Raw genomic sequence first — 25,180 nt, forward strand, 5'->3', positions numbered from 1 at the left:
TCTTTTGCTCTCTCGCAAACTCTTTGTGAAAAAATGCCACGCTTGGGTTTTGTTTGCTTTTTTTTCTCTCAGTACCATCACTATTTGCGTTGCTATTTCCACCTCATTTGCGATGCAAATAGCGACGTCGTTACTACTAATATGCATTGGAACTGCCCGTTGCTATGCCCCTATATCCTTGTAGTGAAGGTTGCATATTTAGCTTCATTGTTACTGGTTACCTTAATTTGCCTTAAGTTTAACAGTTTTTTTTTCTTATCAACTTCTCTTGTGGATCATAAACCACAACTCCTCTTGACGATGCTTGCTGTGCTTTTTGATATGATCCATTGGGATACATCAAAAACGAGTTTCCAATTTCTGATTCAACTTCTTCTTTGTCCTCAAATTGTCCTTTGAACAAAAATGAATTTCCTCTATAAGTCAAAAGATCTGCTAATGTAGCTCAAGTTGAATCTTCAACCTAAAATTTATATTGAAATTCCTCAAGCTCAACAATCCATTTTCTAACTCTCCTCGAAAGATTTGAGTTATTTACTAACTCTGGCAATAATGTATAGCTTGTTAAAGTTGTAAAGGGTTAAGGTAACAAATACCTATTGAACTTCTTACAAGTAAAGATTACATTGATCATTACCAATTCAATTTCAGTATATATTCTTTCAACTTGCAACTTTACTTGCCTTGCAAAATAGATGGGTTTCATATATCAGGAATTCTTTCCTTGTTGCAAAAGGACTACTCCAATAGCATCTTCCCCTACTAAATTTGTACATCATGCTAGTTGATTAAGTAGCATTGAGATGCCATGCCTATCATTCTTGCAAGGAAAAGTGGATTTCAAGTGAGATGTGAGACAAAAGAGAGGTTACCCTCCCTCATGTTGATGATCCTGAAGGGGTGCACAACCCAGCTTGAGCAGGAAATTTGCACACCCCTAAAGTCTTGGAGCCCATTATACCCCTTCCCTCGCATAGGTATAGCGATGTGGAGTATTGAAGATAAAGTATATTAATTAAGATTCAACCATAACTCAATCTCCATAGGTTATTGCACGTGCTGTAGCCATTTAAGTAGGGTGTATAGGGTTTATAGACCAAAATAGGGTAAAGAGGGCATTGATAGGACATTATAGAGTGTATATAGGTACTTCTAGGTACACCGTTAATCATTGGAGATATAGTATAGATGGTGCAAGTTTCCCATAGGTCTTATTCAATATCCTATAATGCCCAAAATCTAATATTTTTGGACCATCCAAACTATACACATTAATACTAGTGATTAATATAGCTCATAAGCCTCGTTCACATTGTAACTTACATGAAGGGTGGCACGGTCCTTGTCAATCCGAGAAAAATATCGGATTTACGACTCTCAAATTTTTTACACATATTTTTAATTAAATAAAAAACCTTAATTATTAACATTAGTTAGTTTTTTACTTTAGTTAGTCTTTAGTTAGTAATCTTACTAACTTATTAATTGACTAACTAACTTTCAAACTAACCAACTAACTTTTAATTGCATGAAAATATTACATCCTCCTCCCCTTCGAGAAATCGAGATGTCCTCATCTCGAGAGAAATAGGGGATATCATTATGTAACGTGTGGGTTATGGGCCCATCACACTTCCGCTGTGCTACTTTGATTACTCATAAACATGCGGTCTTTTGAAACAACAACCTATTGTCTTTGATATATCGAAGTCTTGATTACAATAGAAAATTTATAGTAGTTACATCTCATGGATATCTTCTAGGTTTTTCCTAAGCGCCTGGTATATTTTGGATCACTGGAGCTTGTACAACTTTGTTTCTTGTAAGCTCAAGTTCTCTTCGAGTTTTTTTGGGAAAATTGATGTAGTTATGTCCAATGTTGTGACACTCAGAGCATCGGTGTTTACGGTGCTTTGGACATTCCCTTTTGAAATGACCTAACTCCCTACAATAGAAACTGCACGGAGCTTTATCACTTGCGGTCACAAGGTTCTTGGTTGTCCTTGGTAGTATTTTATTCTTTAGACCAAAGTGTCCTAGGATTCTTTTAGCAGATTGGAGTGGTCCTTTATCTTTGGAAATTACATTCCCAGATTGTCCTTTTCTTAGTTAGAGACTGAGCTCCATGGACAACCGGCTTTGCTTGTAATACTAAAGAATACTTCCAAGCTTCGACATTCTGGTAAGACTCTATCTATATTAGTTGAGAAGGAACGACTAAATAAAAATTCATTGTAATTTATAACTGTCATTCCTTGCCAGTGTATCTCTAATCATTTACAAGTTCTAGGCCCAAAATAGATGAAACTCATATAACTCAATCTAATTGTAGTTATAAGAGTAAAGTTTTTTCCAATACAAGTTGTACTTCACATGGACAAAATTTCTAGGATCTCTTGTTATCTTGAAGAGGTGTTGTCAGTTCTACGTCTTTGTCTTCATCTAATTCCTCTATATATCCATAGACAGCACCTGTGTAGCTTTGTTTTCTTGGAGGCTCAATGTCTTCTAGACTTAGATCAGGGCAGTCTGCTTGGATGTGTCCTAGCTCATTACAATTGAAGCATTGACGGTGGGACATCTCCTATGGATGTTCCCTATCTCTCCACACGCATGGCATCTCTTATCCAAATCTTGGGAGTCATCTTTGCTATAATTTCCCTATTTAAGTTCTTGGACGATTGGATTCGCTCAGACTAATGCATCTTGCAAGTCTGTTGGATGCATTGCTTCAAGACGGTGGTTTAGAGGAGTGTTTAGGCCATGGAAAAACTTGGATACTTTCTGCGCAACATCCATTGGTGGCACATGTTTTAGTAGGGTTACAAACTTTGAGTAGTAAGCTTCCAAGGTTAATTCCAGCTACTTGAGCTTGAAAAATTCATTCATCCTCAAAGTTTGGTAGGTTGGCGGAAGGTATGGTCTGCATACAACATCTTTCAACTAAGCCCAAGTGATAGCGGCTTCGAAAATACCTTGATCTTTACACCATTGCTTCCATCATAACTCAGCCCGGTTAACTAGCTTAAGTTTGGCTATCATTGCTTAATTGATACAAGCAATTTGCGAAGCAGCAAAATAATTGTCCATCGACTCAATCCATATCTCCACCTCAATTACGACGCCTATTCCTTCTCCATCAAACTTGGGTGCATTCATTTGCTTGAAAAGAAATTTCTTCTCTTGCATGTCAGCATTTGTGGGTGCAAGAGGTGCCTAACAATCAAGCCATACCATTTAGGTTATTCCATTTAGGATATGTCTATGAACCATACATTAATCAATCACGCATCATTACAAAGTTTTTGCTCTGATACCAACTGTAAGGTGCCTGCCCACCATTGGCTTTCTAGGCATGCTTTTAGCGATCTATCGAGAAATGAATCTAAGTGTCATTGCCCAGCACTCCCATGGAATGTTCCGAGTTTTGTCGCCTAGGGTTTCCCAAATCCGCCTTGCAATGGAATGTTCACGGTCGAGCCCACTAGGATCGACCTGAAATTTGGGATCCTAGTGGCCAAGGTCTCCTAACAGCATTCTAGCATCAGATCTTGGACATCCTACTTTACGCAGACATACCCAAGCCAAAGCAGACCTATGCCGCACTTGGTTCAAAGAGAATGGGAAACGAGAGGGATACGCCTCTCAACCTCTCTGTCTATAGTAGGGCATAGTCCCATTCCGGTCCCCTAAAACAGCATGAATCGGGTTCTAACCTTACAATACCTAAAGGTCGAACGACAGTAAAATCTTGTGAAAAGCCTCCCAGTTCTCTAGGACCACCCTGCCGTAGGACGGACCCGTCGGGGATTCCACCCACCTACTTCCCTTAATAGCTTTAGTTTTTTAATTAGGTACTACCACATTTATGTGTGACACTTAAAGTCAACTTCATTAATTAAGCCTTTTAGGGAACATGATTCGTTCGCATAACTTATAGCACAGACACAAAAACCGAGCAAGCAATCTATTTCACAAACAAGTTCAAATAAGTTCCTTAACGTATCTTCAAGTTAATCTTTGTCTCCCACTCCTACAGGAGAAATTATGTATCCCTTCTATCCAGTAGAAGTATCTCTTCTGCCCTACAAAAGTAACTGGTCCAAATCTCATAGCACCACAAATTCAATCATTTATGTACAATAGGATCTCCCAACATGCCCAAATGTTGGGGGCCACGGAGGTCTTCAACTCTATTCTAGACCTAGCAAGGGTTGTCCAGAGCTCCAACCGACCTGCAAGCTGTCTAGGAGAGAAACATCACTCCCATGGTTGGCCTTTTCACCACTCGACCTTTGGCCCATGAATAGAGCAGTGCCCTCTTTGGGTTAATCCGTGGTGCAATCATGGAGGTGATCCACTCGTGCAATATATCCTTCCTTAATTAAATCCTTTAAGAATCAAGCACAAACAAGGCAGTCAACTCTAATATCATCTTCTAAGAAAACATTCCTTTATCCTCATGGCATTTTGTTATCACAGACCCTTGCCATGTATTTACCATAAATTACAAGCACTTGAAATAATCATCCAAACAACAAACCAAGAACCAGTTGAATGTAAAAGCATTTAGGATGTTGTTCGTCGATCAACTAACAAAACCAATTGCATTCTTTCCAAACAATGCAAGAATAGATTATATAACATTTTCATCGTATATTTGCTCTCCCCCTTGGGATCTAAGAGCAATACTATGTAAAATGTTTCTTAACACTTCCTTCCTCGGCTAGGACATATGTTGCGTATTCAAACACTATTCATAATGTAAGTTCTATAGGTCACTTACATTGATCGATAACCCAATCCTAAATTGGATTAGCAAAAGTTGTAATTATCTAATGGATCTCAAGACATCTTAGTTTTAATCCTTATGATTAATTTCTTATACTAGCTCATAGTCAAACCATGAGGCAAATAAGAAATTATCCTCATATATCAAGCATGTTATAGGCATAACGTGTAAATACTTAATAAGATAACTGTGAGATGATCTCAAGTAACTAGACATTAACAGGCCTTGTATTGAGCTAGAATCTAGTTTTTCTTAATATTTGGGCTCTTAGGCTAAGTACTTTTGAAGTATCTAGACTTTAAACTAGTACTTTTGATTCATGATTTGTAATGTCATATTGTTTTAGTAATTATGCTATTTGTAACCCTTGACTATGCTTTAACCTAGCACTTGTATGCACAATCTTTTAATGTCATGATTTTAACGACTATACCATTCATAACCCTTGACTAATTCTTTCTTGTAATTGCTTTACCAACAAATAAGCCATATGCAACTAGCATTGATAGTGCTGCCTTTGCCCGAAGCTTCATTTCTGGTTGTGGGATTGCCATCCACATACAACATTCTTCGCCTAGAAGCCATCATCCGCAAGTAGATTCAAGAGATAAAGAAGGCGGAATAGATTTGAGATGGGAGAGTGTAAGAGAAGATGGCTAAGTTGAGGATCAGGATGGAGGGAATTGTGTTGCCTCTCGGGGTAACTCTTCTCTCTCTCTCTCTCTCTCTCTCTCTCTCTCTCTCTCTCTCCTTTCTCTCACAATCTCTTGGAGGGGTATCCTTCTCTATACCTCTCTCTCGCAGCCTCTTGGGGTCTCCTTATGCTCTCTTATGCCTCCCCATGCCTCATATTTATAGTGAATTAGAGAATAGGCCTGTAGCTGAGAATAGGAGCTCTTTATGGAGGGGGATCTTGGAAAAATCAATGATCTGATGCTCAAATCATAAATCTGATGGTTCCATTGGCTCCGAGAAAGAGGGGGTAAAACCAAGACACTTGGTTAGAAAGCTCTCGGTTCACTTCTTCTTTTCTCTGTTTGAAGTGCTATTTTCTGTCTGTGAACTACGATCGCGATGCGCGCGATTTCGCAAATCCCTCTCTTTATTTTTTTCTTGTTATAAAATCTCCAAAACTAACTAAAACATCACTTGTCTTTTCTTTTAAATGACATCCTGTTCTAGAAATCTCCATATCTTTTTATGAAAATATCTAAAATATACTAGTTTTGCCCAAAATCTAATATTTTTGGACCATCCAAACTATACACATTAATACTAGTGATTAATATAGCTTATAAGCCTCGTTCACATTGTAACTTACATGAAGGGTGGCTATGCTCCTTGTAAATCCGAGAAAAATATCAAATTTACGACTCTCGATTTTTTTACACATATTTTTAATTAAATAAAATTCTTAATTATTAACGTTAGTTAGTTTTTTAATTTAGTTAGTCTTTAATTAGTAATCTTACTAACTTATTAATTGACTAACTAGCTTTCAAACTAGCTAACTAACTTTTAATTGCATGGAAATATTGCAGATAAATACATGGACTCTCACCCTGAAATAGTTCAACTACCTTAGTTCAAGAAATGCTATTATCAAACTTCCAATCAATTTCAGGAAGAAGCACTTGACAAGAGAGGCATGCAATGATGAGTCAAACTCTCATAGTTAGAAAGAGCCACAATGTCTACCAATGCAATTCACCAGGTTCAAGAAAAGCAATAGAGTCATTATTTTGCTTGGAGCCAAGTGTGAAGACGCAACCAATTAACCTATTGATGGACCAACCAAGGTAAAGGAAGTGAATCTTGCTAAGGTTGGGGAACCCCCCAAACTTGTGCATATCACTACTAACCTTGATAGGGAGGATGAGGCATGTCTTGTGGAATTGCTCTAGTTGTACATGGATGTATTTGCTTGGGATACTGAGATTCGAAAGGACTTCCACCCTACCCCATAACTCACATAATTCCACTCAAGCCAGATGCTAAGCCTACAAAATAGTGACCTTATCCCCTGAATCCACATTTAATCCTTCTCGTTCAGTGGTGGAATAAATTCATTCTGACTCCAATGAGTTATTGGTTGGTGAAGCTTACTGAGAAGTCCATGTTGTGCTCCACTATGTTGGCACAATACTACCCCAATTGCAATCTTGGAGGCATCTATATGTACGTGAAAAGTGATTGACTAGATCAAGGGTCCTAGGATTGGTACAATCATGAGTCTCTTTTAATGCTTATTAGGAGGCATACCCATGTGACTAGTAGCTTCTACAAGGGTCGAGCAATAACTATGTAGTTGAGCATAAGGCAATGATAGTATCGTGTGTCCAAGCAAGCATTGCACTCTCTTAGTGCTAGAGGGGAGTTGTAGATTGATGATAACCCTCACCTTAGTAGTGCCTATTGCAATGCCATTTTTGGATATAACATGGCCTAGGATGATGTTGTGCTACCCAAAATTGACATTTGAGAGGGTTTGGAGACAAGTTATACTACTCATAACTTTGAAAGTCCAGTTTGAGTTTCTCGAGATGATCCTCCAAACTAGAGTGGACACATAAATCATTGACAAACACCTCAAGCCATTTCCAAAGCATGTCTTTGAAAATGGTATACATGATTCTTTGGAATATTGCAAGAACATTAGTTAATCCAAAGAGTGATTTTAGGTTTGCCATTCAAATGTACTTGGACTTGGTTGTACCGTGAAAATCCGTTAAGGAAGCTATAGGCCTCCTTCACTATTACTTGTTCTATCATATGGTCAGTGTATAGTAGGGCATAGTGATCTCTCATGGTAGTTGCATTTAGCTTTTTGTAGTTGATGCACACTCAAATTTAACCATTTTACCACAACAATTGGGGGTACCCAGTTGGTATGTGGGATTTCATAGATGAAACCCACTTGTAATTTCTAGAAGAAATGCTGATTGGGGTAGCTTCTAAGAAAGCTTTAAGAGAAAAAAATTTCTTAGAAGATGCAGGATTGCTAACTAAAAAGGCATTTACAAATTGGATTGAAAATCCCAATAAAGGGTTGTTTGCTACAACTTTGCTCTGTGAATTTGAAAGTCGGTATGTGTAGTTGGATGTTGATGAGCACAAATCATTGGAGAGTTAGAAAAATTATTATTTTTTGAAGGGACTAAAAATCATGTCTTGTAGGAGCAGCTGATTGATCATTTAGAAGATGCCTCTTCTGAAACGAGGCTGAAATTAGATTGGGCTAATGTAACTGAGACAGTGTATATGTTGGTAAAGAGAGGGTGGATGAAATTAAGATGGGGTACATGCACCATACCTTCCAGTGCTCAAAAGGGGGCTAAAATTGTAGCCAAGGTACCTGTGGCCATGGTAGAGCAACCGGCTATACCTGTTGGTCCGACTCTTAAAGGTGATGCTATGGATGAATTAATCAAAGTCATGCATGATTTGAGGCTGAATTTGATAGAAATCTATGCAAAGGTAAAAAAATTGGATGTTAAGGTAGAAGAGAAGGGTCGGGTAATAGCCCAAAGACCATACAAAGAAGGATACAAGAGGAGATGCATTTGGTGTGACAGTTTACAGCATGAAAAGTGAGACTATACAGCCTACCGTGAAGTGGAAGTGAAAAGGTTAGTCTTTTGGAAAGATGGAAAAATACATGCAATAAAAATTGGTCTTCCAATATGATGGACCTAAAAACGGGCCGGCACTGGCTCATGCACTAGCCGGACCTCGTCACTATGCGCAAGACAACCCCTCGGCCTCGCGGCCAGGAGCGTCTATCAAAATCTCTGCCTTCCTAAACATTGCGTTTGTAATACGTTGTAGTCCAACTAATCCTAACCCAACATTACTCCTCAGAGGGAGTCCCTTTCACATAGCCAAAAGGCTCGAATCACATGCACATGGGGTTCCTCCTACGGCTGAATGCCGTCAACCCTCTGCGACTCTCCTACACCTCGGGGATTGGCCCCTCGATGCGCCGCTCAACATTTAGACATTTCGCACAAACGTCACTCAAGGTACCAAATAAACGTATCCAGGAATGTACCATTGTCCTTACTTGACTTCCCATTTATAATCCCACGACTAGCCTACAGCATAGGAACCTCACACTCTCAACGGTGGGTCACAGGCCTACTGAAAACAATTGCTATGCATATCCAGGAGCTAACTCTGATACTTTTAATTTCCTCTAAATGATCATGCAAAGAGGTGGATGCCTAGTGCTCAAACATTTTAAAAACCAGCAGCGTGCAAGTGCAAGTCATCTCTTTCATGCTTTTCTTTCTAACCGCTTTGTGCTTCGTTGCAACACCTAGCACCGAAGTGATCTTCGTGCTACTAGGTTTTAATTTTTATCATTATTATTCCGTCCTAGATGCGATGCATATAAAATCAACAAATTATTCCTCATGCTCAGCGGCATTTAACCATTTTTTTTCCACAACTCTACCCTTCCCCGTTGATAGTGCATCATTATATTCATTTCTTTTAGGGTTTCCTTGTCATTTTATGTGGAGGAAGGAAGGAAACACACACTACAACATATAAACAAGGCTGAACTGAAGCATAACTTCATGCCCCAGCCTTGCTATACATCAACAAACATAAATCCTATTTTTCTATATTTTTCGTAGCCCCAAATGTATTTTTCCCCTATTTTTCATGGTTTTTTTATCATTTTTCCCCATTTTCTTCATTTTCTTGTATTTTTTAAATTGCTGAAAATGAAAACCAGTTTGTGGGCTATGGCCCTTAGTTCATTTGCAACAAAATTGAAAGATTAGTTGATGTGTATCGACGGTTTTCCCCATTTATATCCCCAAAACCCTTGTTTTCCTTCATTTTTATGGTTTTTCGTGTCTCGGTTCCCTATTTTCTGCTATCCCACACATGTTTTCCAGATTTTTAAATGATGAACAGCTAGAAACCAACTCAAAGCACGACATACTCAAAACTCAATCCATATGAACACATTTTTATCAACCAAATTTGCATCAAAAGACCATTTTCTTTGTAAAAAACAATTATTACCGTGTCTTGCGGGTTTTTTCATTAAATTTGGCACGTCCCACGATTGATTTCCAGCCATGAATTCTGCTTGGAATCAGCAATCTACAATGATTTTGCATTGCTCTTCCATCCCGTCAAGAATCGGCATCCATCCGGCCGTCCATCTCCATCCTATCCCTTCAAGCACGAACGGGGGCTAAGAGGAGAGAGAGGGAGGAGAGAGAAAGACTGATTTTCTCTCTCTCCAACCAGTCCACCATTGCGGGAGCGGAGACCGGCGAATTGATCGGCACAACGTCTTGATCAGGCCTGGAGGTTCATTAGTATGGCTTCTTTGCAAGCCAGCAAATCGATTGGGGGGGGGGGTCGCGTTTTTTTCGGCGGCTGTTTTCAGCCGCCGCCCCCCCTCCATATCCACGATTTTTTTTGTGGGGGGGTGCCAAAGGTCACCCCCCCCCTCTTGCACCTTTTGAAATTTCAATTTTGGGCCCCCTCTTGGGCACCCCGGCCGGTTTCGGGCCAACTCTCGCGTGCGAACTCCGAACTGCGTTCTGAAAATTTCTTTGAGCTCGTCTCAACATTCCGGACAGGCCTGCAGCTTCACTGACTGGCATGGGCGCACGGAAAAATTATGAAAATTCTCGGAGTGTCGTACGGGCGCCCGTCAAGTACTTGACGCTTAAAATCGTGCTCGCTCGAGCTGCCGCCTTCGTGGTTGAGCATTTTCCCCCGCATTTCCATATTTTTCTCCTATTTTTAGGCATGTTCCGGGGCCTAAAATCCATCCTTCATTGGCGACCACGGGATAGGATGACTCAGTCCGTCGAACCCACGAACATATCTGTGCATAAACAACCAAAGAAGCATCAAACTGATACAAACAATTATCATCATAAAACTCAGCACAATGCTCCCCCTACCCCTAGACAGAACCAAGGCATGACATCCACAAGGAATAGGCCTAGCATCATTTAATAGAAGATCCGAAGCGAGTCACTAACCAGCTGCTCCAACACAGCCAAACAAAAAAACTATCAAAGAGGTTGCCCTAAGTGGTAGTCTGAACTACTGACCAACTAAAGACAACACAACTAGGAGCTCCTACAAGGCGAGGACTCCTATAGCCTGATCAAAGAGTATTTTCTCTCAGTACATGTCTTCGTTTAGGGCTTGTATTGGATGAACATACTTGGGCATGTAAAAAGGAGGGAGCTGAGCGTAGTGACCCAAGGAGAACAGGGCATCGGTCTCAGGACCTGTCTCGGCACCCAAGGACCTACCAAGCCCTCGCAAGGCGACACTTAATCCTTTTCTAACGCTCACTTTTATTTTCGCTCCAACCTTCCTTGTTTTGATATTATTTTTCCAGCAAGAAGCCACCCCTAGGAAGACAAGGTATCGGCCCCGGGTCTGACTCGTCCCCAGGAACCTACCAGGCCTTCGCAAGGCAATGATCAACTACTTATATATTTTCATTTCTTTTCTTTTCATTGATAGGGGTTAGAACCCCTTTTTACACACCTTCGCATTTATATTCATCTTTTAGGATATTCAGGATTTCTTGGCATCATCATTATGATCTTCTAGCAAGCTTCTCTAACTGCCTCACTACTAACAAGAACTCCTAGAACGGCTGCCTAGCAGGCTAGCAGAACAGAGCCACTAGGGCTTCCTTCTAAAACAGGTCTTTCAATGTCTAACAATGTCTTTACAGGAGGCAATGACTACTCCGACCTCCCTCAAACATACTTAGCCTAAACCTGGGACTTCATGCCTTGGTTGCCGGTCCCCAAAAAAAAGTATCCCCTCAACAAGTACAAACACACATAGAACAGGAAAGAAAGGTACTCGTAAAGGAGAAATATCACCTGGAGTGGCCACAAGAAGCTTCCACCGCAGCAAAGGCTCCTCCAGGCTCCACCAAATTCCACGAACCACGAAACCTGTCCAGCACAACAATAAAACAAAAACCCAATTAAACGCACCCGCACTAGACAGGAAAATGGCCCTCTTGGCCTAATGAAATCAGACATGATTTTGCTACAAAATTGAATCGGCCCTCTTGGCCTAATGAAATCAAACAATACTATGCAGAACATCCACCTGGAAACAACCATGAGAGACATCAAAGCATACTATTCCCAGGGGAACAAAGGCGCATAGCCCTAAACTAGGTGCATTAAATTATGACCTATCCCTCCTGCGTATATCGTAAGAGGTGTTCGCATCACATGTCGTCTAATCAGTCTGTGGGTCCCCGATAATAAAGGTAGATGCGTCTCGCTTACCCTTTGCATCACCCAAATCAACCATCGTCTGCCAAAGAGGGCATGTTCAGAAAGCATACCCCACAAACGACCAGGTCCTGTCTCACCATCAATAGATATATCGGAACAAGGGCCACAATTAAAGAAGAGGTCCTCTTCATACGCAAGATTAGCCAAAGAATCGGCAAACTGATTCCAATTCCGTGGAATCAGCTGAAAAGACACTCTATCAAATTCGTCTAGCAGGGCTATGGCAGTGTGATGGTACACACAAAGGATCGGGTTCCGCACCATGTACGTCCCATTGAGTTGATTTAAAACCAACTGAGAGTCCCCCTTCACCAACAACTGGCGGATACCACCCTTTTTTGCAATATTCAAACCCATGATCAGGGCTTTGTATTCGGCCATATTATTAGTAAAATTCGCCCCGAGATAAGCAGCTAACTTCATGACAATGCGTCGTCGGGGGTCTCGGATGACAACTCCTACACTTCCTTTTTTGCATGCACCCCTGGACGCCCCATCAAAGTACAAGGTGTACGTCCATAAAGGGTTTACATATTCTGCCATCCTGAACTCTACTCGTAATTATGGTAATCGAAATTCAGCATATTCAACGGGTGGACTGTAGGCTCCATCCCTCCATCATCATTGAATTCAACAGGGATGCTCGTCAAAAGTTGTAGGCAGTGATGGCAGAAGACCTTGATTTCCCAAATGAATGTCCCGCCTTCTTGCTCAATCACCTTGTATCCTTTGCTCCACCAAATGAGCTTTCCCTGATGATATCTCTGTTCCAAATATGGGTGTTCTAAATAAGGGATCAGACGACCCATCAACCTCTATCACGATTTCCTTGCAGATGTTTGATCGATCTTTCCTAGACCTGCAAGGCAGTCATAGCATTAGTGCAATCAGAAGTAATAAGGTTTAATCTTATTAAGATTAACCTTATTTTTAAATTCTATCCCCTCAAGGTCAGCTAACAACACTGTAGATTTATTCTTTCCTATTCTAACGATCCTATAGGGCCCATCCCATTTGGGTTCTAGCTTGCCTGGAAATAATTCACGTCGTGCGTCATAATACAGAACAAGCTGTCCTTTCTTGAAGGTGTATTTCTTGGCTTTGAGGTCGTGTAGCTGCTTCATTCGGCGCTTCGCCACTTCTTGGTGCAATAAGCTCTGCAACTTAAGCTCATCTAAATGTGCCAGTATCGTCAAGCGCTCAAAAAGAGCGTCTTCATCACTCAAAGAATGATTGATGGCAAACCGAATAGTCGGCAGCTCAATCTCTAAAGGCAAGACACACTCCTCCCCATATACTAACTTGAACGGGGTATGGCCAGTGGCTCGTTTGAAGGTCGTATTATAGGCCCACACTGCCACGTATAACTTTTTATCCCAATCTCGTTTCTTTTCTGATACAATTTTGGACAGGATGCCCACAAGCTGCTTGTTGGTACTTTCAACTTGCCCATTGGCTTGCGGATTATATGGGGTTGTCTTGTTATGCTTGATGTTCCACAACTCTGTCAAACCTTTAATCACCTTATTCAGGAAATGGGTTCCGCGGTCCGACACTAATTCGTTCGGTGGACCAAACCGGCATATTATCTGCTCTAAAAGGAAACTAGCAGTTTCTTTAGCATCATCTTTCCTTGTTGCACGTGCTTCTGACCACTTTGTGAAGTAGTCAGTTGCTACAATGATGTATCGCTTTTGCGTAGTCGATGACGGAGTAATAGGACCCACAAAGTCTATTCCCCACTTCTCAAATGGAAGTATCGCCATAATAGGGGTGAGTGTCGTTTCCTATTCTCTCGACTATCATGTCGTTGGCAAATATCGCATCGCTTAACATACGCAAACGCATCCTGGAAGATGGCAGGCCACCAATAACCTGCTCTTAAAGCCTTTTGGGCTGTAAGCCGTCCAGCAAAATGGCCACCGCAAGCAGAATCATGGCACTCTTCCAAAATGAATGGCACCTCGTTAGGCGTCACACATCGGCGATAGATATCATCAACCCCTTGCCGATATAATGTACCTGCGATCAAGGCAAACTTTAACGCTTGCTGCTTAATTTTCCTTTTCTCAGCCTTAGATAGTTCGGATCCCGCCTCTCCTGTTGATAAATAATGCGTTATTGCAGCATACCAGGAGGGAATAGATGCCGTATCTACTTTAAATATCATCTCCATGTCACTACCTTCAGCCACAGATTCTTTCGGCTCCCCAAAGTCCACTAGACATTCCACGATGCCTTGCAACCTTGGTGGCTTACTCCTGATTTCATAATCAAATTCCTGCAAAGTGATCAACCACTTCGCTAAACGATCAGGCGGCTGTAACTTATTCATCAATAGTCGAAGTCCCTCCGCCTTCGTATAAAGCACGACTTTCTCATAGAGAATGTAATGCCTGAATTTCTTGGTCCCAAAGACCACCGCTAGACACAGCTTCTCCATGTAGATGTAATTGATTTCGGATACCCCCAGCTTCCGACTAGCAAAAGCAATCGGGTGGTACCACTTCTCTTCCCAAATTTGGGCTAAACAGCAGCTGATACTATACATGGTGGCTGCTGAGAATATATAGAACACCTCACCTCTTTTAGGTGCTTTTAAAACGGGCGCTCTTGCTAGCTCTTGTTTCACGTCCTCGAATGCTACCTTACAAGGGTCACCCCATACAAACGAACAGCTAAAGGACAATAAATTTGTAAGCGGTAACGTTCTTTCTGCTAAGGCATTAATGAATCTACGGTAGTAACCAACCGAAGACAGAAAGCTATGAACTTCTTTCGGAGTGCGTGGTGGACCCATGGCAATTATAACTTTGACCTTTTCGGGGTCTGTCGCAATTCCTACCGAACTGACCACATGGCCCAGCAATAGCCCATAAGGTACTCCAAAAGCGCACTTCCGTGGGTTTAGGGCGATGCAAAATTGTCTACAGCGCTCAAAGCATTTTGTCAAAATGATCAACTGCCTTTCCCTCACGGTGGCGGCCCCTAAGTCATCAATAAACACCCTCAACTCTTCAGGGGATATGTCACCAAATGTCTTATCGGCTGTTCGTTGCCACGAACCAGGCGCATTGCATAAACCAAAAGCCATCACGTGGTAAGCAAAAGTACCAAATACAGTGATGAAAGTTGTTTTCAACTTGTCCTCTTCTGCAATTGCCATTTGGTTATATCCTGCAAAGCAATCCATAAACGAATATATCTCCCTACCCGCTAATTGATCCAAAATCTGGTCAATAAATGGCAATGGGTAGTAGTCCTTAACTGTCTGCTTATTCAGCTCCCTAAAGTCTACACATAAACGGATCTGATTATTCTTCTTCTTTCTAATCACAACTGGCGAACACCATTCCGTGTGTTGCACAGGAAAAATCAAACCCGCTTTTCGAAGCTTCTCTAACTCTTCAAACAGCCCGTCCCTCAATTCGAAAGGCATACGCCTTACTTTCTGCCGTACAGGACGACTGCCCTCTTTCAACGGAATTGTATGAACAGCAAGACTAGGAGGAATGCCTCTCAACTCATCATAACTCCAGGCAAAAATATCACGGAATTCCTGGATCAAGGCCACATAGTCCTCCCTTTCTGCTGTACTGAGCATGGACCCTAATTTGATTGGCCGCGAATCATCAAGCGTACCAAGGTCTAGCTCGATAACATCTGCATCCCTTATACGATCTTGGGCCTCTATTGGCTCGTTCAAAGTGATCTGATAGATGTCCTCCGTGGTGGATCCCTCTTTGGACTCATCACTCGATGATGTCTCACTAGCAGATAAATCTTCTAATGTCTCCAATTCTGTAGAAGATAGAGGAGCTCTCTCACTCTGCGGGGACTCAGGATAAGCATCAACCACCACACGCTGGGCACCTCTGCCGAATAACAATCGACCGACGGGTATATCCACTTGGCAATCCGCTTGCAAGATCCAAGGTCGTCCAAGTAATACTTGGTAACTTGGCCGCCCTGCAAAACGAATCACCCTAAAGTCCAACAGGCATTCTACATTTGCAACAGTGACATGGACCTTAGTAATGCAGCCTTCCGGCTGTCTCAAACTGTCATCTGCCATTCTGAGAATTGTGGAGGTATCTTTCTGGATTGCAAGACCCAACCTTTCCATCAGTTCAGAACTCATAATGTTGACCGATGATCCCGTGTCGACAATGGCATAATCTACTAATATCCCATCGACATAGGCTGCAACCCTTGGGCAATGCTTCTCAGCATGCTCGAACCAGTCATCACCAACCCGCGCAATACCCAAAGGTTCTACGATATACCCGGTACGTAGGATCTTTCTAAATTCCTTGCGTACTCCTGGGGAAATCTTAATAAGCTGTAAGAGGTTCACATCCGGCTTGACTTCGCAAAGAGAGCTTGCCAAATCGAATTCATGATAGTTCGATAGAGCTCGCTTTTCACGCCAAATCATCCGCTCTTTAGGTCGCTGAACTGGCTTTATTGCCTCTTTCTTAACTTTCACCTTCTTCTTTGGTGCTTCCTTATCGGCTTTACTCTCTACGGGCTTCAAAGGTCCCCCTTCTAGGGCAGGATCCAAAACTTGCGTTCCTTTGTCGCCTTGTTTAGGGTTTCCGTCGACAGGCTTATCCATGTCAGCTTCTCTACCCTTTTTACCTCTTGTAAGGACAGCTCGTAGATTAGAGGTTTCAGCATCATTAACGCGTACAGCCTCAATCAAACTAACCCCACTACCACTTGGTAGCTCTTCCACTGTAGTCTTTGGTCGTTGAAGTATTTGTTTAGGCCCATTTTCTGGCTGGGGGTCATTTCCTTGGGCACGATGATTAACAGGCCCTGGTTGCCGACTTCCTCGCTGGAGGGAACTGATCTTACTCCAGCAAGTAGCTGCTAAATGGCCGGATTTTCCACAAATGTCGCACTTAACATTTGGGCAATTTCTTGGATAGTGCTGCCCGCCACACCATTTGCAACTAAACCTCGACGGTGCACCCTCCTCCGGGTATCTACTTCCTATCAAATTTTGTTGTTTTTTAAGGAAGTTGACATCAACAGCTATTTGTCGATACTGCTCCGTAATCATGTCGGTATAATGCTTCATCATGTCCTTAACCTCGCCGAGAACATTGGAAGAACTCGACTCATAGCCTTGGTCATTACCGTGTCGCTCCATCGGCCTAACAATTCGATTAGGCATAGGTTGTTGAGTCACAGGCATGGTATTAGGATTGATCGCCTGGCCTCCACCATTTGGAGCCATTTGACTGCCCGTCGGCATTGACATGCTAGGGGGAGCTGGTAATAAAGGGACATTCTGTATCATGTTCCCTCTCCCATTAGGGTTAGCCATCGCTATCCCTTGGCCACTACTGCCATTGGCTATTGCCATATTGTTTCCTAATACTAAACCCATGTTCGAATTGCCTCTAGAAGCATAGGCTGCTTGTAGTCGGGATTCCACCTCTTGTGCTCGTGTAATGGCAGTATCTATATCCCCCAAGGGGACACTACTCAACTGCAATTGGATATTGAAGTCTAACCCATGTAGGAAATATTGCAATTGGGCAGCTGCGGGGATAGGAATAGAGGTGTCCAACTTACGGAAGACCTCTTTTATCTTCTTCGCATAAGCACGAATATCCTCGTGTGGATCCTGGCGGGTCACGTTAAGTACACGCAACCAGTATTGCCCACCCCTTTCAGGGGCAAACTCCCTTCGAAAAGCTCCATAAAATGCATCAATGTTCAATATAGTTCCGGCTTCTAAACCATGATACCATATAGCAGCTCTTCCTTTGAGAGTCATATTGAAGAACATCATCAAATGTCCTTCCTCTTGAATGCGACAGTTAAACATCAGCTTTTGAAACTCCCTAATGTGAAGTTCTGCATCTTCCTCAACTAGCCCATTAAAAATGGGAAGCGGGTAACCTAGAGCCGGCAAATCCGTCGTTCCTGCTGGAATTGCAATAGGCTGCGCCATGAAGCGGATTGGATTTGCACTAGGAATAAAGACCGGTGGGGTTACACCTCCCGTACTTGACGTGGACTGGCTTATAGAAGGAAGGGGAGCACTCGAGCTTCCACCTTCTCCTAACCTACTGCTTGGGGTCCTAAGACCACTAGATCCACTCCCTCGTAAGGGTTCAGCACCGCTACGCTTAGGGGAATATCTCCTAAAAATTTCAGCACGTCGCCTAGCTCTTTCGTCTCTTTCTTGCTTTTGGATTTCTGCTAGACGATGCTTATCAATAAATAACGGATCAATCTCAGTATCCTTTGGCATAAACTACTAGTTGGTCCTTAAACAACCAGGATTCGAGAACCGCCACTTTTAAGCAGCTCCCGGCAGATGCACCACTGATGGACCTAAAAACGGGCCGGCACTGGCTCATGCACTAGCCGGACCTCGTCACTATGCGCAAGACAACCCCTCGGCCTCGCGGCCAGGAGCGTCTATCAAAATCTCTGCCTTCCTAAACATTGCGTTTGTAATACGTTGTAGTCCAACTAATCCTAACCCAACATTACTCCTCAGAGGGAGTCCCTTTCACATAGCCAAAAGGCTCGAATCACATGCACATGGGGTTCCTCCTACGGCTGAATGCCGTCAACCCTCTGCGACTCTCCTACACCTCGGGGATTGGCCCCTCGATGCGCCGCTCAACATTTAGACAGTTCGCACAAACGTCACTCAAGGTACCAAATAAACGTATCCAGGAATGTACCATTGTCCTTACTTGACTTCCCATTTATAATCCCACGACTAGCCTACAGCATAGGAACCTCACACTCTCAACGGTGGGTCACAGGCCTACTGAAAACAATTGCTATGCATATCCAGGAGCTAACTCTGATACTTTTAATTTCCTCTAAATGATCATGCAAAGAGGTGGATGCCTAGTGCTCAAACATTTTAAAAACCAGCAGCGTGCAAGTGCAAATCATCTCTTTCATGCTTTTCTTTCTAACCGCTTTGTGCTTCATTGCAACACCTAGCACTGAAGTGATCTTCGTGCTACTAGGTTTTAATTTTTATCATTATTATTCCATCCTAGATGCGATGCATATAAAATCAGCAAATTATTCCTCATGCTCAGCGGCATTTAACCATTTTTTTTCCACAACTCTACCCTTCCCCGTTGATAGTGCATCATTATATTCATTTCTTTTAGGGTTTCCTTGTCATTTTATGTGGAGGAAGGAAGGAAACACACACTACAACATATAAACAAGGCTGAACTGAAGCATAACTTCATGCCCCAGCCTTGCTATACATCAACAAACATAAATCCTATTTTTCTATATTTTTCGTAGCCCCAAATGTATTTTTCCCCTATTTTTCATGGTTTTTTTATCATTTTTCCCCATTTTCTTCATTTTCTTGTATTTTTTAAATTGCTGAAAATGAAAACCAGTTTGTGGGCTGTGGCCCTTAGTTCATTTGCAACAAAATTGAAAGATTAGTTGATGTGTATCGACGGTTTTCCCCATTTATATCCCCAAAACCCTTGTTTTCCTTCATTTTTATGGTTTTTCGTGTCTCGGTTCCCTATTTTCTGCTATCCCACACATGTTTTCCAGATTTTTAAATGATGAACAGCTAGAAACCAACTCAAAGCACGACATACTCAAAACTCAATCCATATGAACACATTTTTATCAACCAAATTTGCATCAAAAGACCATTTTCTTTGTAAAAAACAATTATTACCGTGTCTTGCGGGTTTTTTCATTAAATTTGGCACGTCCCACGATTGATTTCCAGCCATGAATTCTGCTTGGAATCAGCAATCTACAATGATTTTGCATTGCTCTTCCATCCCGTCAAGAATCGGCATCCATCCGGCCGTCCATCTCCATCCTATCCCTTCAAGCACGAACGGGGGCTAAGAGGAGAGAGAGGGAGGAGAGAGAAAGACTGATTTTCTCTCTCTCCAACCAGTCCACCATTGCGGGAGCGGAGACCGGCGAATTGATCGGCACAACGTCTTGATCAGGCCTGGAGGTTCATTAGTATGGCTTCTTTGCAAGCCAGCAAATCGATTGGGGGGGGGGGTCGCGTTTTTTTCGGCGGCTGTTTTCAGCCGCCGCTCCCCCTCCATATCCACGATTTTTTTTGTGGGGGGGTGCCAAAGGTCACCCCCCCCCTCTTGCACCTTTTGAAATTTCAATTTTGGGCCCCCTCTTGGGCACCCCGGCCGGTTTCGGGCCAACTCTCGCGTGCGAACTCCGAACTGCGTTCTGAAAATTTCTGTGAGCTCGTCTCAACATTTCGGACAGGCCTGCAGCTTCACTGACTGGCATGGGCGCACGGAAAAATTATGAAAATTCTCGGAGTGTCGTACGGGCGCCCGTCAAGTACTTGACGCTTAAAATCGTGCTCGCTCGAGCTGCCGCCTTCGTGGTTGAGCATTTTCCCCCGCATTTCCATATTTTTCTCCTATTTTTAGGCATGTTCCGGGGCCTAAAATCCATCCTTCACAATAGAGACAAATTTTGGAAGAGATAGCACCAAGGACAACATTTGTTGCCATAGATGCAGCCACATATGGGTTGAGAATTGAAGGGACGAAAGAAGCTCATAAAGGAGGCATGGGTGAAGCAAAATCTCGCATTTGGATACAAGCATTAGATTGCATGGAAAAAGGCAAAACAAGAAAGTCTAAATTTGGTGATGCAAGTCAAAGTATATGAGGGAAAACAAGATGGAGTGCACCAGTGGATTCATTTTCAGCCTATGCATATTTGGTCGAGGTTCATATTCAAGAAGCTCTTGTGGACGAAAAGAGAAGAAGAGATGAGGACACTACTGGTCCTTCCTCTTCAAGCCCATCTAAATGCATATCACGAAGTAAAATGGAGCAACAGAAAGAGGCTGAAAAATACATACCTGAGCATATTATGGATGATGCATGTCAAGAGAAGAAACAAGAAGGGAAGAAAAGGGGTAAGCAGCACGGTTATAGGTTGCAATCAGAACTTGAGACTACTACAAACCTTAAAAAGGTCTTAAAAGATTACATACTTGGTAGTAGAGTGGAATTCACACTTGGTAAAGTTCTTGGAATCGTGAAGCATGAATTTCATGATGCAATCATTGATATGATAAAATGAAAAAGATAGTTTGATGGTGAAGTTTTGCAAAATACAATATTAGTGAGTTTGGGAATCCTCCAATTCCCATTTTTTGAATACTATAAAGGTGGCACCTGGATAGCATGTCCATAAGTTTCTCAAAACCATATGATCTGACCTATCATTGGAAAGCGCTTGAAAAATGGAATCTATTGAGCTATAGAATGCTCGATTTGGAGTTATAGTGTTCAAGTTATGACAAATCCAAATATTTGACCACATGTCCCAAACTTATGGGAAATTCCCATTTTTCCCAATATGGTGTTGCAAGCATTGATGCAGGTTGACAAAGACATAGAGAAATAACTTCAGAGGGAATATGATGAAGCATGTAATGCTGATTTGGAGCAAGCTGATGTTGAAAATTGGTTAAATGGGAGTGTAGACAACAAGCTTCTGGTTGAAATTGGTCTTATGAGAAACATAAGCATAGAGAGAAGGCTATGTATAATCGGGATGTCCATCAACAAGTACACGATTTCAAAAAATAAGAAAATAACTTACAATTGCGAAGAAGAGATGGACAGTAGAGAGAAAGCATCATCAGTGTTATGCTTCAGTGAGAACACAATTTTTGGAAGAGTTGTATGAGGATGATTGGCTAAAAATAGGCCAATATCTCAGTCTCATGACAAAGAAGGCTAAGTGGTCTAAAGCTGAATTCAAAAGGATTAAAAGAAAAGCTTATGGGTTTTTCTTGAAAGATGGATATTTATGGAAGCATGCAAAGAAAAAGAAAGGAGTTCTAATACATGTATTGGGAGATAGGGCTTCTCAACAACAGGTGATGCATGAGTTTTATGAAAATTTATGGGCTAGACATAGAGGAGTTTGGGGCACATTTGCCAAGATCAAAGAGAAGTATTGGTGGTAGAACATGCATAAAGATGTGGAGCATTATGTGGAATCATGTAATGACTGTCAGATGTATTCCATGGTAAAGCATAGAGATGGGTTGCAACCAACCTATCCATTGTCTATGCATTACAAATGGGTAGTTGATGTGGTTACCATGCCTACAGGTTTATGGAATATGAGATATCTCGTGCTTGCAGGAGAAGACTTGACAAATCAAGTGGAAGGATGAGCTCTTAGTACAAAGACTACTCAAGCAATTTGTAGGTTCTTATTGGAAGAAGTCTTTTTGCAGGTATGGTTGTGTTGGTAAAGTGGTTGCAAATAGAGGAGAATTGGATATGGATGAAGCTCGTGACTTCTTTTCATGATTGGGTATCAAGTTGGCTTTAACTTCAGCCTACAATCCTAAAGAAAATGGCAAAAGTGAAAGAGATCATCAGCCTATCATTATGGCATTAGCAAAGTCATGCAAAGATAGGATGAAAGAGTGGCCAAGAATGTTACCCTTTGCTTTATGGGCTGATGGGACCACTCATAGTGTAGTTACAAGGTATATGACTATTAAATTAATATATGGACAACAACAAATCATGCCTATTGAGGAGACTATTGCTACTTGGAGTGTTCTACCATGGAAAGAGGGTTTGAATAGAGAAGAGTTGCTGGTCTTATGCATTAGATAGTTAAAAAGAAGACATGAAGATATTGAGATAGCCATGAAAAATCTAAAGACTACAAGGATCAAGAATAAGAAGAGGTTTGACAAGCAACACAAACTTCGACCACGAGCTATACAAGAAGGGGAGTGGGTGTTGGTTTATGACAGCAACTTGGAAAATCAGCATAGTGCCAATAGGGAAAATGGCAACAGAAGATGGCAAAGTGATGGTTTGGTCCATATGTGGTAAGGTTTGTTTTTGACAATGCTACCTATGCATTAAATGAGATGGATGGGACATCTCTAAGGATTAGAGTGGTTGGAAAACATATCAAGCTCTTTAAACATAGGGAGTCTTCAACATATGAGTTGAAGGAGTTGGATATTAAGCATGAACATGAGAATATGGAAGAAGAAGAGGTAGAAGATGAAGGCATTGACATGGCAAAGGATACTTCTTCTAACATCGCAGATCCATAAGACTTTGGCACATGTCAGAGGATGTGCATGTTAAGAGGGGGTGGATGTCGTGCCGCTATGCAAACACAGTAAAACAAAAATCTAGAGTGCATCGTCATTTGGCTTTCTTATTGATCTTGAGAGTTAATGCCATATTAGTCATTAGTATTAGTGTCTGTAGTGTGGATGATTCAAAAATACTAGATTTTTGGACAAGTTTAGCCTATTTGTGATATTTTGGATATTATTTCTTGCAAATATCCAAAAGTTGTAGACAACTTCTAAAATAGAATGACATGTAAAAAAAATCATGTGGCTTTCAGCCATTTTTGGGGGGATTTTATACAAAAATAAGGAATCGTGAAATCGCATGATGCATGATCATAGTTTACAGGTACCAAATAGCACATCCATGCTACTGAAACGGCCCTGGGCCTTCGACCCTAACCACCCCCCCTTTGATCACCAGCTGCGCGGGGGCCTCGTGAGGAAGAGTAAGAAGAAGGAGTGGGAGAGAGAAGGGAAGTAGTGGGAGAGAAGGAGTAAGGAGAGGGAAGAAGAAGGAGTGGGAAAGGTAAGGGAAGAAGAGGGAGAGAAGGAGGAGAGAAGAGAAAGAAGGAGGGAGAGAGAGAAGAGGAGGAAGAGGGAGAGAGAAGGAGTGAGGAGAGAAAAGAAGAGGGAGAGAAGGAGAAGGAGAGAGGAAAAGGAGTGGGAGAGTGAGGAAGAGGGAGAGAAGGAGAATGAGAGAAAAGGAGTAGAAGAGAGAAGAGAAGAAGAGCGAGAGAAGGGGAAGGAGAGAAGCAGAAGGAGAGGATAAGAAGGAGTGAGAAAGAGAAGAGAAGAAGGGAGAGAACTAGAAGGAGAAGAAGAGAAGGAGAGAGGTAGAAGAAGGAGAAGAAGAGGTAGAGGGAGAGAGGAGAGAGGAGAGAGGAGAGAAGTAGTAGAAGAAGAGAAGAAGAAGAGAAAGAGAGGGGAGGAGAAAAGAAGTGGGAGAGGGAGAAGGAGAGAGAGAGAGTAGAGGAATAAGAGAGAAGGAGAAGAAGAGAAGGAGAGGGAGAGAGAGTAGGAGAGTAAGAAAAAAGAAGAAGGAGAGAGAGAGAGAAAGGAGGAGAGGAAAAAAAGAAGAAGAGAGAGAAAGAGAGTAACCGCAACAAGTAACTCAAATCACTCTCTCGGCAACAAACCCCATCCAGTGATCTTTCCCACCCAAACGTGTCAACCCGAAATCGTTAAGGTCCAGACTGTGCAATCTCCGCGAGGCGAATGGCTCCCAAGAAGAAAGTCGCAGAAGTGTAGGCACCCAAGCTAACGGTAATGTTGGAGAGGTGAGCGGAGCGACCAACGCTACACATGCGAATCAAGCCCAGGTTCTAAGATTTAAGATTAATTAGGAATTATTTCTCGTGGAAGGGATGAAACAGTTGATCACATGCATGGAACAAGAACGAGTCTTAGGGTTTTGTTTACTCTGAGAACTAAGTTGCATGTGCGAAACGGAAGAGTTTAGGATTCACATGAAATGATAGCTTCTACACACATAAAATGATAAGGTTATCGCCTTACTTCACATAAAATGATAAGGTTATCACCTTACTTCACATAAAATGATAGCTTTTTAACCAGTTCAGTGCATGAATAGTCATTTAGAACTCATGTTTTGCAATCATGGTTAAGAGAAATACATGTTAATTTCTGTTCATGAGATACACTTGCATCGTCAGACAAAACCCTAGACTTTCATAGATGCAAGTCGCATGTGATCCGATGCATTAGAATGAGTACTTGTTGCCAGGAATAAAGAGAGATAAAAGTCATTTAGGAGGTACAACTATACTAAATGCACAGTGTGCATGATGGTTAAGGTTGATTGGGAAATCCTGCATAGAACCACACTAAGACAATTGGAAGGATTGCATGCATCTAGACTGCATCTTTAAAGTCTAAACGAAGAATCATGTGTTGCCATGTGTGTTATCT

Source organism: Lygodium microphyllum, chromosome 29 (genome assembly GCF_053477565.2).
Source record: "Lygodium microphyllum isolate KBCC chromosome 29, Lygodium_microphyllum_v1.1.10, whole genome shotgun sequence".
In the NCBI taxonomy this organism is placed as follows: Eukaryota; Viridiplantae; Streptophyta; class Polypodiopsida; order Schizaeales; family Lygodiaceae; genus Lygodium; species Lygodium microphyllum.